The 15,120-nt window shown below is 37.9% G+C and overlaps 1 protein-coding gene and 1 long non-coding RNA gene across 10 annotated transcripts in view; one reads left to right on the top strand and one right to left on the bottom strand.

Annotated features, from left to right (window-relative positions):
• The window catches only part of LOC106083177 (uncharacterized), a 70,475-nt gene that overhangs the window by 54,111 nt on the left and 1,244 nt on the right, over positions 1–15,120 (bottom strand). The window contains exon 1 of one of the 9 annotated variants that reach the window (XM_059369423.1): positions 14,893–15,109. The exons of 5 other annotated variants lie outside the window; for them this stretch is intronic. The gene's annotated coding sequence lies outside the window, so the exon portion shown is untranslated. 3 more of the 9 variants (XM_059369426.1, XM_059369427.1, XM_013246053.2) reach the window with 3 other exon arrangements.
• LOC131997795 (uncharacterized) overlaps positions 8,901–15,120 on the top strand; it is a 203,351-nt gene continuing 197,131 nt past the window's right edge. The window contains exon 1 of the long non-coding RNA XR_009398422.1: positions 8,901–8,970. This is a non-coding gene — a long non-coding RNA (uncharacterized LOC131997795). The remainder of the gene's footprint in view (positions 8,971–15,120) is intronic.

Here is a 15,120-nt window from a genome sequence, read left to right as displayed (position 1 = left end):
GTACACTCAAAGAAAAAGTCTGCTTATAAAAGCTAGAACACATATTTTTAATTCATTTCAGGTTTTATATGCCTCTACGGCTCTAATGGATCCTTCATTTCATCTCTCTTTAAACGCGAAGTAAATCAATATTCAAGATTTTCAACATGAATCACTGGAGAGTATTTTCCTTCATTATTCTATCAACATTTTCATATTGGTTTTTGCACGCTTGAACTCCCCACTAGTAAAAAGATCTTTCTATTGAAGTTTTATCAAAGCTTTGCTGATAAATAGCCTTCATTAATTCAATTGAAACAAACTGCAAAGGTATGCCATCTCTGTTACTTTTCAAATGGCAGTGGGGAAAGACCATCTGCCACCCCCATCCCTGGAATGAGGCGTTATCTAGACTCCTTCATATGCAAATGGTTGGCGAGAGCGCTATACACATACAGACACGCTTTAATGCAACACTTCGATATACTTGTCCCCTCTTCCCCCTTTACGGTCAATTGGTTAAGCTCTTTATAGTGTTCATATGGCAGCTAGCCAGCCATTCAGTCAGGCTAATCGTTCTTCAATGAGAAGTTGTAGGTGGGGATGAAGAAGTTCTTCATTTCAATTAATTGCCTCTGTTTTAGGCAATTAATTTTGTTACTATTTTCTTTACTCTTTGCTCATTCAATTTGAATGAGTTGCCGTTTTTGTTGTTGTTTTTTTTGGGGAAACTGTTAATTTTTAACCAAGGCTGCCAACGCTGAATGGCTGTGTGTGACAACAACAGTTCGGTGTTCATTGAATTTTGCCACAGGACTTAACAAAGAAAAAACAACAACAAAAAAACTCTTTTCTTAGAAAATTTATTTAAAGTAATTTTTTTTCGTTACTTTCGATTGGGAGCAAAATAAATTAATCTGCTTTGTGGAACAAAATTTCGGGCAGGGTAATGACTTTGACGGTCAAGGGGTTCAAAAAGTTTGGACAGCAATTTAATATGTCAGTGGATATGGAGAGTGGAAAAGGGTAATTTTCGAGGGGGATAATTAAGTATGTATTGCTTCATGAAAGAAATTTCTGTAAAGAGTCTGGCAACATTTGCAGCCTTAGAGGGATTTGTTCTATTATAGCCCGTCATTCAAGTGAAATAAGGATTAGTCAAGTAGTTCTAAAGGTAGTCCTTAAGTTGCAAAAACCAATTCTTTGAATCAAAGAAATCTTTAAACTTTCTCTCTTCGAGACGAACTTAATGATCGAAGATATATTGGAATGAAAAACAGCTAGAGTGAAAGGTTCCGAACTTGATAAGTGTCGTACTTACATCGCAAACGCTTTTTTGGGGGTTTTTCGATATAAGTACGACCTACCAATGAAAGGGCCTTGCAAATGCAAATTTGTCCTTGAACATTCCATTAAGGAACAGGGCAAATTTATCACATATCAATGAGTTGTAAATGCGAATTTGCCCATGAACATTTCATTAAGAAACAGGGGCAAATTTCTTACATATCATTGTGTGCTGTGCGATACAAGTTTAAGCTCAATGATAAGGGGCCTCCTTTTTATAGCTGAGTCCGAATGGCATGCCGACACCTTCACACAAAGGCGGAATTTGGAGGGGATAACCACCGCTGAATTTTGTTTTTAATGTACTCATCAGGATTTGAACCTAGGCGTTCAGCGTCAAAGGCGGACATGCTAACCTCTGCGCTACAGTGGCCTCCATGTATAGGCCTTAAAGTTCTGAAACTAGAGCTGGCAAATTATCGATATTCACATCATTCAATATTTTTGATATTGCCAATAATAAATATCGATAGTTTCGATACTGTCGTTTATTTCCTATAATCTAAGTAGACCCATCTACCGATAACAGCCCATATAATTCGTATATAACCCGATTTCGCCCAAATTTGGCAAGGTGTTTTGTATCTAGATAGCTGAACGTGGTCTCGCGCTAACCTTATTTAGATATAGACCGATCTTTCAGGATATTTGGTATCGATACTATCGATAGTATCGATACTATCGTTAATTTCCTTTAACCTAAGTAGACCGACCCATCTACCGATAACAGCACATAGAATTCGTATATAACCCGATTTCGCTAAAATATGGCATGGTGTTTTGTATCTGGGTATATGAACGTGGTCTCCCACTGACCTTATTTAGATATAGACCGATCTTTCAGTATATATGATATCGACACTATCGATAGTTTCGATACCATCGTTAATTTCCTTTAACCTAAGTAAACCCATCTGCTGATAACAGCCCATAGAACTCGTATATAACGCGATATCGCCCTAATATGGCACGGTGTTTTGTATCTAAATATCTGAACGTGGTCCCCCACTGACCTTATTTAGCTATAGATCGATCTTTCATTATATATGGTCTCAAGACCACAATAAGCGTTTTTATTACCCATCTTGTCGAAATTTAAAACAATAATGTCCAATAATTCTTTAGAAATTCGCAACCAATATGGAACTGGTTCAAATATAGACCGATCTCCCGCGGTGAATTTATCGCCCGATTTTGTTGAAACAGTTGGTTGCACTAGGCCACCCATATCAGAACCAAGTATGGTTTACATCAGACTATATTATGATATAGCTGGCATAGATCTAGATCTCGCTAAAAATTAGAACAGTGAGCAGAGCAACAGAGCGATCTAATCGGCTACATAGAGGGTTCTCTCGCTGTCAAGGAATATACAATGGTAGCTTTTCTTGACATTGAAGGTGTTTTCAATGATGTAAAACCGACGTCATAAGAATTGCGCCACTAGAGGTCGCAACTCTTATCTAATTTAGCTGAAATTTTGCATGAGGTGTTTTGTTATGACTTTCAACAACTGTGCCAACTGTGTGGTTTAAATCGGTCCATAACCTGATATAACTGCCATATAAACCGATTTTGGATCTTGACTTCTTGAGCCTCTAGAGGGGGTAATTCTTATCCGATTTAGCTGAAATTTTGACGTGTTTTGTTACGACTACCATCAACTGTGCTAAGTACGGTTCAAATCGTTCCATAACCTGATACAGCTGCCATATAAACCGGTCTTGGATCTTGACTTCTTGAGCTACTATGGGTCGCAATTCTCATCCGATTTGGCTGAAATTTTTCACGAAGAGTTTTGTTATGACTTCTAATAAATGTGCCGAGTATGGTTCAAATCGGTTAATAATCTGATATATCTGTCATATACACCGATCTAGGGTCTTGACTTCTTGAGCCGCTAGAGGGCGCAATTCTCATTCGATTTGAAATTGTGCATGAAGTGTTTTGTTATGACTTCCAAAATCGGTGTCAAGTATGGTTCAAATCGGTCCACAACCTGATATACCTGCCATATATACCGATCTTGGATCTTGACTTCTTGAGCAACTAGAGGGCGCAATTCTTTTCCGATTTGGCTGAAATTTTGCATGAGGTGTTTTGTTATGACTTTCAATAACTGCGCTAAGTATGGCGCAAATCGGTCCATGTTTTAATATAGCTGCCATATAAACCGATCTGGGATTTTGAGTTCTTGAGCCGCTAGAGGGCGCAATTCTTTTCCGATTTAACTGAAATTTTGCACGTGGTGTTTTGAAATCACTTTCAACAACTGCGCTAAATATAACGCAAATCGGTACATAACCTGATATAGCTGCCATATAAACTGATCTGGGGTCTTGACTTCTTGAGCCTCTAGAGGGCTCAATTCTCATCCGCTTTGGAAGAAATTTTGTACAACGGTTTCTTACACGACATTTAACATACGTGTCCAATACGGTCTGAATCGATATATAGCTTGCTATAGCTCTCATATAAACCGATCTCCCGATTTTGCTTCTTGAGCCCCTACAAGGCGGAATTCTTAATCGAATGGACTGATATATTACACAGTGACTTGTACAATGTTCAGCATTCAATTCATTTAGGGTCCGAATCGGACCATAACTTGATATAGCTTCAATAGCATAACAGTTTTTATTCAATATTTTTTGTTTGTCTAAAAAGAGATACCGCGCATAGAACTCGACAAATGCGATCCAGAGTAGAGGGTATATAAGATTCAGCCCGGCCGAACTTGGCACGCTTTGCTTACATGTTTTATTTTATAATTTATTTATTTCTTAATTTTAATAATTTTTTATTTCTTTTTTATATTATTTTTCGTAAAAATTTTTTCTTAATTATTTATTTTTGTCCAATTCTTTTTGAATTTCTACAATCCACCCTTATGTTGCCACTATTTTAGCCGCTTCATTTAAAGTTTCCATCATTAGCTTCAAAAGAGATTTCAACTTTTTAAGCCATCAAAATAAATTTTGAACATAGTGCATCAATGTAAATATCAATCACTTTGGAGCTGCAAACAATTTTCCAACTCATATAAAAACGGCAAAGTTCAACTCCAATAAAATCTAGGCAATGGGATGCGATAGCAGAGCGAACGGCAAACTCAGATAAAACCAAATACAATTAATGTCAAACATATAGAAAGAGAGTGAGAGGAGCAAATACTGAAACAACGTAGATGCGAGATTCCAAAAGTTGCAGATGTTGGCTGCAGATATAGCGCACTAGCATCGTTTCTTCCTTTCGTATGGCCCGGCAACAAAGTGGCAAACTTTTTGGCGTGGTGATGTGCATTCTGCTATAGCGATAACTGTCGGTTTCCATCAATATAGTTGATAAAATCAGCCAAATTGGTTTGGGAGGGGGGTTCCCCCCTGCCAAGAAAAGTGCAATAAATATTTGCTTTCATCTCATTGAGTTTCGGTAGGAAAGTATTCCTGTCTAACTTTCAAATGCCTTAGCAACAAAGGTTTTTTCTTTCTTGCTTTCGTTAGAGTCCAATTCATGATGCTAATACAGTGGCATTTCTTGATGAAGCGACATTTCCCTTGGAGTTATTGAGCTGGCTAAGAATTTTGCCAATGCGATCTGAACGAGTGAAACTTTGTGTTGCAAAAGCATTTTGGGAATAAACATTTTAGCTTAAAAGCTTTTTCCAGTTCCACAGCAAGAATATCTACCACATATTCCGGTATCAATGAGCTGGCAAACTAAAGGCTCCCCCAGGGCTTCTTTGTGGCAGCAACGAATTTCAGATTTTTTTTAATCAGCTTGACATTTAATTGAATTAGAAAACTCTTTTTGGTAGCTAATGTTGGCACATAAAAATCACATGATTTGCTCTATCAAAACAAAGAGCCAAAAACTTTTTAGCAAACAGTCGCATAAAAAGGCAATGCTCAGCCCCATGGCAAGGGGGAAACCAAGAGATACAAAAAGGAAGAAGAAAACAAACAGCGAACAAGGACCCATTAAATAACTGTGGTAATTTCCATTATCAATTACAAGTCCCTGCACATCATAAAGTGCCCCCAAGGAATACACACACACACGCACACATTGTCACATACCAACACATGGACCGATGTGGTGTTGTAAACGCCGAAGGAGACACAGTAAAAGACGGCCACAAATGGAAAGGAGCTTGTTAACAACAACTGACAGTTCACATACTCAAACTGGCGCACTCACACACACACACACACACATTGACTGTCAATCTCCTACTGCCAACCGATGATGGGCAAGGATGTTTAAAAGCTAAAAGCGGATGTTGTAACCTTCTCCTTTTTTTTGTGCGTTTGGCAATAATGGCATCTCTTTTTGTGAATTAAATTGCAAATGCTCATAAAAAGGCACGCACATACACACACATACACCCATACTAACAATGGACAATAATATTAAATAAAAGAAAAAATTTCTTCCCTCATTTACCATTTGTAGGGAATAAAAATGTTTCCATGGATTTGGTTTTTGGTTGATACCAACAAAACTAAAAAAAAAGGAAACTATCACTAAAATGTGAAAAAGTTTGGGCAAAAAACTTTTCTTTTTTTCCCCTTTTTGGGGGGTATTACCAATTACAGTTAACATTTTGGCTGCAATAAATGTTAAATGCACTCCACCATTGTGTTGCTGCTAGCAAAACTGACCATTAAAGTGATATTTTATTACTTTTAGCCCATACGAAATTGTTTTCAACCACTTTTCGTCGGTTTGAGTTCTGAAGTTTTGTGGTGCGTAAAAAAGCACGAACGAAATTTCATTTATTGTTCGCGATAGCGCTAGCGAGAGAGAGATAGAGAGGCCTGTGGGACATTTATTTTTAAGGCAAAGCCCTAAAATTGAACAAAATGCTTAATTTTTAGGGTAAACATTAAAATGTTGCAGCATAGAAAACATGCATTTAATATTTGACTTAATATCAACTTATGGAGAAAATAAGTAAAAGCATGCTAAGTTCGGCCGGGCCGAATATTGTATACCCCCTCCCAGGGATCGCATTTATCAAGTTGCTTGAAAGACTTTTTAAAATATATATGAGCAATATCAAGTTATTGAACAGATCTTCGTGCCATAGAAGTCGTATAAAAATATCACCTTCAAAATTTCAGGCATATCCACTAATAATTGCGCCTTCAAGAGCCTCAGAAAGTCATATTGGGAGATTGGTTTATATTGCAGCTATGTCAGTCATACCAAAACCACATATGCCAAATTTCAGCCAAATTGGATAAGAATCGCGCCCTCTAGTGACTCAAGAAGTTTAATCGGGAGATCGATTTATATGGCGGATATATCAGGTTATAGATTGATTTAGACGATACTTGGCACAGTTGTTGGAAGTCATACTTAAACGACATGGGCAAGATTTTAGCATATAAACCGATTGCCCGATTAGACTTTTTTAGCCCCTAGAGGGCGCGATTGTTATCTATATCGCGCCCTCCAAAGGCTCAAGAAGTCCAATGGGGAGATCAGTTTATGTGGCAGCTATATCGGGATATGAACTGATTTAGACCATACTTGACACACTTGTTGGAAGTCATACCAAAAAGATATGTGCAAAATTTCAGCCAAATGGGATGAGAAAAGCGCTCTCTAGAAGCTCAAGAAGTCAAGACCCAAGATCGGTTTATATGATAGCTATATCAGGTTATGGACTGATTTAGACCGTACTTTTCACACTTGTTGGAAGTCATACCAAAACGATATGTGCAAAGTTTTAGCTAAATCGGATGAGAATTGCGGCGTCCAGAAGCTCAAGAAGTCAAAACCCAAGATCGGTTTATATGGTAGCTATATTAGGTTATGGACTGACTTGGACCATACTTGGCACAGTTGTTGGACGTCATAACAAAACGACATGTGCAAGATTTTAGCATATAAACCGATCGCCCGATTAGACTTTTTGAGTCTCTAGAGGGCGCGATTGTTATCTATATCGCTCCCTCTAGAGGCTCAAGAAGTCTAATGGAAACATCAGGTTATGGACTGATTTAGACAATACTTGGCACAGTTGTTGGATGTCATACCAAAACGATATGTGCAAAATTTCAGCCAAATCGGAAGTCAAGACCCAAGATCGGTTTATATGGCAGCTATATCAGGTTATGGACTGATTTAGACCATACTTTACACACTTGTTGGAAGTCATACCAAAACGATATGTGCAAAATTACAGCCAAATCGTATAAGAATTGCGCCCTCTAGAAGCTCAAGAAGTCAAGACCCAAGATCGGTTTATATGGCAGCTATATCGAAGTATGAACCGATATGGCCCATTTACAATCGCAACCGACCTACACTAATAAGAAGTGTTTGTGCAAAATTTCAGGCGAAGGAGAAAAGCAATTCTTCGAAAGTATGCGTGCTTTCGACAGAAAAACCAACGGACGGACGAAGAGACGGACATGTCTAGATCGACTTAAAATGTCATGACGATCAAGAATATATACACTTTATGGGGTCTTAGATGAATATTTCGAAGTGTTACAAACGGAATGACGTAATTAGTATACCTCCATCCTATGATGGAGGGTATAAAAAGAAGCAAAAATAGGCCGATACAAAATTTGGGTTGCCATCATAAACCGAAGAAAGGCCTCTGGAGGGGGTGGATTAAGCAATTTGAGCCCCCACAGAATTTTATAAAATGTTTGTGCTTCTCGTAGGTTTTTACCATACCAACCACCACCAAACAAATGGGCTACTCTAGACGTCTATTTGCCATGATTAAATTATAAGTGGCTTATTTTAAAGAAACAAAATGTGGTTCTGAACAGTGTTAACATTGCTGTGCGGGTTATATTTCGTAAAAATTCTTCGCATACCAAATTTCAAAATTATGGACATAAAAATTAAAGCTTTTATGGGTTGAAGAGTTTATATAGAAGAATTGGTTTCAATGGGACCTACATATATCTATTCGTTGTCCTATCTGAAAAGTATTTTATATAGGTTTCAGAGGACATTGGTGAACTTCACAAACAAAATTTCAACCAAATTAAGCAAAAATTGAGGCATTTAGAAGCTTTAACAGGTCAAATCGGCGGATCGGTCCACATTTTGATATAGCTGCCTTATAAACCGATCTGGGATCTCGACTTCTTGAGCCGCTAGAGGGCACAATTCTTATCCGATTTGGCTGAAATGAGGTGTTTTGTTATGTCTTTCAACAGCTATGCTAAGAATAGTTCAAATCGGTCCATAACCTGATATAGCTGCCGTATAAACCGATCTGGAGACTTGACTTCTTGAGCCTCTAGAGGACGCAATTATTATCCGATTTAACTGAAATTTTGTACAACGGCTTCTCTCATGCCTTAACATACGTGTCGAAAATTAATTTTTTAAAATTATTTTTTATTTTATCTTAGTTTTTTTTTTAATTTTTATTCAAACTAAGCAGAAATATGCAAACACTTTTTTAATTTATTGTTTTGTTTTTTAGTAAAATGATATTTTGATGCACATTTATCGTTTATAATAATTAAACGCACTAACTTCCTTTTTGGTCTGTATCATTTACAGGTTAATGAACCTGCAACATGAAACCTGTTGAGAATATCACCAAAGGATCATATTTAACTACAAATACCAAAGCAAGGCAATGTTTGCGCCATACATTGGGTAAGTAATGAACTGTTTCACTTAAAAACCTAATTAGACACCCTCATGGATGCTCCAAGATCCATAAGATTTGAAACACACGCACACTCACACACACACATATGTTTATATGGGGGGTGATCACAATAATGCCACAAAAGCCATAGTAATGGAGAGAGGAAGAGAGGTGGAAAGAAAACCAAACACTTTGCTCCATCATTAAACAAGCGAGAAAAAACAACGATGGCATTATTAAAATTAGCTAGCAAACAAACACATCTCGTTTGGATGCAAGAAGCCGACATCGTGCAGCCAGCCCAATGAGCCTGCCTGCCACTAGTCATTCAGCCACCTAGTAGAGAATAAGGCAACATCCACATCCACATTCATCCACCTGTAGCATCAGCAACGCACTAATTAACCTCAATTGCACATGCAAAGTGAGCGCGCTTCCTTCCCTCGTCTCACTCCTTTGCCAAGCAACAAACAATAATTCCTTCCAATTTTTGCGCACCAAAAAAAAAAAAAAAAATGGAAAAAAGAAGAAATTTTTGCGAACAATAGAAGTGATGTGGCCATAGCCTAGCGCGTCGTTAATGAAGGCGAGGGATAATGAGTAAACGTGGCCAAATGGCTAAAAGACGCCGAGGACTACGACGCGTTTGTCTATTTATTCTTTTAAGTTGTTTTGTTTTTGCCGTTTCTGTTGTCTTTGTCGTTCTCTATGCGAAAAGGGCGACCAGGAATGTTAAGTGACAAGGCAAGCACTTAAAAGTGACAGGAATAAAATTGATGTCATCCGATGCAGACGAAAGAGGAAATTAAAAAAGCATTTGTTTCGTTCAAATTCACCTCAGCGAGAGAATTTGTCAAATGTCGCATTTGTTGTTTCATTGGCGTGTGCGTTCGTGTGTGTGTCTGTGTGCACGTCTGTGATTCAGCCTGCTCTGTATGAAACGCAATGAAGGTAACAAAAATGTTGCCGCCAATTCGTCTGTGAATCGCTTTATCTATTTCTAGACAAGATTCATGCGAAAGGTACAATTTCCGCTGCGAAACATTTATTTTAACTTACAACGAATTGGCCAACACATTACTTTCAATGAATGATACGCTAAAACTAATCAGGTTTAGCATGCAATTTAATGTAACAAATTTGTCATTATCAAGTCTGTTCGATGTGGAATTTATGACAATCAATGTCGCTGTATTTGTCCCCCCACTTTTGAAGATAAAAAGTAAAACCGGCATTTAGTTTGCCCAAACTTTTGTGTTCCAAATACCAACCCACCGAAACACTTTATGAAAATCCAATGAAAAATTCGCCCTCTTCGCTCTTTAGAGATAAAATTTGGGGGCCAGTCTCAATGGGGTCCATAAGGAACATTTGATCTATTTTAACCATACTTCACATAGCAATAGGAGGGGTATCCATACTATTGTAACATGTTTCAACTTCTATCGCAAATACTACTTCGGAAGTATAATCGGAGAATCGCTCTATGTTGGAATTTTGCCGAATCCCTCGGCATCCAATCTATATGAGAACTACAGCAAGATTTACTTCGTTATATTCCACCTTCAAACTTTACAACGGTTGAACATTTCAGCCAAAACGAATAAGAATTCAAAGCTTCCAAGATGACCAATCGAGAGATTGGTCTATATGAGGAGAGCTATATCAAAGCATAGACCGATACGGAGCATACTTGGCACATCTGTTGAATGTCATAGAAAACGTTACAGTACAAGAATGGGATAATAATAAATAGAGGCTTAAGAAGTCAAATTGGGAAATAGGTTCGGCCCATGTTTTGATATAGCTGCCACATAAGCTATATCAAAACATGGACGGATTTGGAGCATGTACAATCCCAACCGACCGGCTAAGAAGTGCAAAATTGGCCATGAAAATTCCATTAAGGAACAGGGGCAAATTTCTCACATATCACTGGGTGCTGTTCGATTCAAGTTGGGGCTCAATCATAAGGGGCCTCCTTTTTATAGCTGCGTCCGTTCGCACAGTGGGATGGAAATGAAAAAAAAAAACTATTAAAAAATGCCGCGTGTAGAACGGGTAGAGAGATATCTTTTTGAAATTTAAAATGGTTAGAGATTAAGTGTTAGTGAGTTTAAATGCAAAATTTCAAGGCTTTTGTTTGTCCGGACACCTCTTGGCAGGCCCCTTAAGTTGGTCATCTCGATCTTTCGAAAATTTTCTGGGGCTGCCAAATGTCCATTTGTGTTCCGATTTTTTTGCTGGATAGTGCCAAAAATCTACAATAAAAAGTCCGCGTCCACTGGTTGTGGATATTGGAATACTCCATACAGAGTAGCTGCAGCGGCAGTAGCGGACAATCGGGGTCATCGAGCGGATAGTCTCTGTGAGACGTCGGACGTCGGCACCGGCTCTTGCACCAATACTGAGTGCCTATGATGCTCGATACGACAAGGAGGGTTATTGGCGCCTTTAAATAACCAATGGCCATACTGTTACGCGGCGATTGGTCCTTTGGACCGAAACGAGCTTGCTCACCTCCAGGGCTTGAGGAGGTGAGGCTACAATAACAACATTATGACATGATTTAGACTATATTTGGATATCTTGGGTGCATAGCGCAACTGATTGTTCCAAATTTTAGCAAATTCGGGCAACAAATGCTGCCGTCATGGACATTAGACCCAAAATCGGTCTATCTGGTCGATCTGTACCATATTCGGTTCGGGACCCTACTGCAATCCAATGCTCCAAATTTGAGCCAAATCGAGTAATAAATGAAACTTTTAATGGTTCAAGACCCTAAATCGGTAGATCGTTCAATATGTCAGCAATGTTGATACATGGTCCGATTTGGAGTATGCTCGATAAGGTTGTGGAAGGATCGGAACAAAATCGGGCAATAAATTCGGCTGTTATAGGCTTAAGTCTTTAAATCTGGAGTTCGATCTATATGGCAGCTATATCCTAATATGGTCCCATTTGGTTCGTGCCAGAACTTTGTCTGCGTTTGGGAAAAATGCAGATCTGTACCAAGTTTCAACTCAATAACTCAATTTTTGAAGGTTCAAGGATGATTACAACCAAACGGACGGACAAAACCCCGAACATCCTTAAACCATCTTAGAATTTTATGACGATCAACAATACTGGCATACTTTGTAGTGTCGAAATGGATAATTCGATGTGTTGCAACCGGGAACGTTCGCTTAAAGTCAAATGGATGAGATTTTTTGAGCAATTTATCAAGTTTCGTACACTTGTGTTAGGTTTCACCTTATTGCGAATCTTGGCCACAACATTCATACTCATCTAAAATCTTTAAAATCCAAGAACTTAAACTGTCGTCGAGCACAGAAGAATATTAGATTCGGATGGACCTGGTCGTTAAAACCCGGAAGCTCAAATTTGATTTTAGGATCATAGCTTTTGAAATTTTCTCAAAATTCGTCGTAGCTTTCTGTTTTGACAACAGCTTGGTATCTTTTTTTCCTTCAACCAAATTGGCGTCATGATGGTTGAAAATGAAAAAAGACCCCAAAATTTGGGTTGTATTTTTATTACGAAAAATGACCCCAAAAATAAATGCAGTTTGTGCCCCAATATAAATTTTTGAGTATTTTATCATGTTTCGTCCATTTGTGGTAGGTTTGGCCTTATTCCGCAACTTGGCACCGACATTCATTCTCATCTAAAATCTATAAAATCCAAGTATTTTAGCTCAAACTGTTGTCTGAGCGTAGAAGAATATTAGCTACGAACGTACCTTGTCGTGTAAACCCGGAAGCTCAATATTGATTTTGGGCTCATGACTTTTTGGGGAAATTTTCTCAAAATTTGCCGTAGATTTCTGTTTTGATAACAGCGTGGTGTCTTTTTTTTTCGTTCAACCAAATTAGCGCCATGAAAGTTGAAAATAAAAAAAAGACCCCAAAATTTGGGTTGCATTTTTATTACGAAAAATGACCCCAAAAATAAATGCAGTTTGATCTCCAATATAAGATTTTGAACATGTTACCATGTTTCTGTTTTGATAAGAGCTTGGAGTCTTTTTTTTCGTTGAACCAAATCGGCGCCATGACAATTATAAATGAAAAAGACCCCAAAATTTGGGTTATATTTTTATTACAAAAAATGATCCCAAAAAATAAATGCAGTTGGTGCCCCAATATTAAATTGGGGTCAAATTGCAATTTAGATTTTGGGGTGTATTTTCATAATGTTAATTCACACCAAACACCAACCCGCAAATAAACCCAAAAGTGTGCATATCACCCCAAATAAAGGGTGATTTTTTTGAGGTTAGGATTTTCATGCATTAGTATTTGACAGATCACGTGGGATTTCAGACATGGTGTCAAAGAGAAAGATGCTCAGTATGCTTTGACATTTCATCATGAATAGACTTACTAACGAGCAACGCTTGCAAATCATTGAATTTTATTACCAAAATCAGTGTTCGGTTCGAAATGTGTTCATTCACCGTAACGTTGCGTCCAAAAGCATCTTTGAAAAAATACGGTCCAATGATTCCACCAGCGTACAAACCACACCAAACAGTGCATTTTTCGGGATGCATGGGCAGTTCTTGAACGGCTTCTGGTTGCTCTTCACTCCAAATGCGGCAATTTTGCTTATTTACGTAGCCATTCAACCAGAAATGAGCCTCATCGCTGAACGGTGAATGAACACATTTCGAACCGAACACTGATTTTGGTAATAAAATTCAATGATTTGCAAGCGTTGCTCGTTAGTAAGTCTATTCATGATGAAATGTCAAAGCATACTGAGCATCTTTCTCTTTGACACCATGTCTGAAATCCCACGTGATCTGTCAAATACTAATGCATGAAAATCCTAAATCCTGATGAAGAATGTTAAAGCGCCCAACACAATTCACTGTCCCAAATTTTGGCGAAATCGGACAATAAATGCAATAAATTATGGCCCCAAAACCTTAAATCGAGAGATCGGTCTATATGGCAGCTATATGGAACGATCTGGGCCAAATTGAAGAAGGGTGTCGAAGGGCCTAACACAACTCACTGTCCCAAATTTCAGCAAAATCGGATAATAAATGTGGCTTTTATGGTCCTAAAATCCTTAATCGGTGGATCGGTCTATTTGGGGGCTATATCAAGATATAGGCCGATATAGCCCATCTTCGAACTTTACTTGCTTATGAACAAAGGAATAATCTGTGCAAAGTTTCAACTCAATATCTCTATTTTTAAAGATTGTAACGTGATTTTAACAGACAGACGGACATGGCTCGATGGTTTTAGATTTTTACGCTGATCAAGAATATATATACTTTATAGGGCCGGAAAGTGAATATACCCCTATCATTCGGTGGTGGGTATAAAAAGTCCCAAAAAGACGAAAATATGACCCAAAAGTTATGCTGTTGTTCTCCATATATCTGTTTGGGGCATATTTTCATTCTGGACGTGGGGTGTAATTTCCTGTGCCAAACTTTATAACGTCCCCAAATTGACCCAAGCTGATGTCGACATTATACAAACTTATGGTACAAATTCTGAACACCGTACTTTCTTACAATTCCCCAGGCGATTGTTTTGATTCATTCGACCAACCAACACCTGAGTATCATTTCCAGCAATTTGTCTAATAAACAGTCCGTTCACTTATATTTAGAGCAAGATTTAACTTGAATAAAGTTCTATAATGAACAAACTTTGACTATCACTGTTCCACAAAATAGACGAAACCAATATTCGGCAAACTTTCTTTTTGGATATCAATTTGCAAATTGCTGTTGTGTTCACCATCACTATGGGTTACATACAGAGAGAAAAACAGTTTTCAAAGTCTTCACAATTGGAAAATCGTCCTTCATAAGGATACTGTTTTTATTTGGACGAATTCAAAGAAACAAAGGTGGTCGTCCTTTTGTTGGTATTTGTTAATTTTTATTGTTATACCACGGTTTCGGCTCGTTTCAATATTGGCTGACACAAAATATATTTTTTTTATTTTCCTTCTTTTGTCATTTGTTATTTTAAAGAGAATTTTCGGAATTTGCTTTAATTTTTCACTAGAATTAAATTTCTTGCAATTTTTTGTTTGGCTATGTCTCACTTATCGATGCGTTATCTGCGTCTGTCTGTCTTTTAATATACTTGTATGCAGTTTTTTGTGTCTGGGGCTCA

Source organism: Stomoxys calcitrans, chromosome 5 (assembly GCF_963082655.1).
Source record: "Stomoxys calcitrans chromosome 5, idStoCalc2.1, whole genome shotgun sequence".
In the NCBI taxonomy this organism is placed as follows: domain Eukaryota; kingdom Metazoa; phylum Arthropoda; class Insecta; order Diptera; family Muscidae; genus Stomoxys; species Stomoxys calcitrans.
The sequence above is the reverse complement of the archived record's forward strand: the minus strand, read 5'-3'. Positions and strand labels throughout refer to the sequence as shown.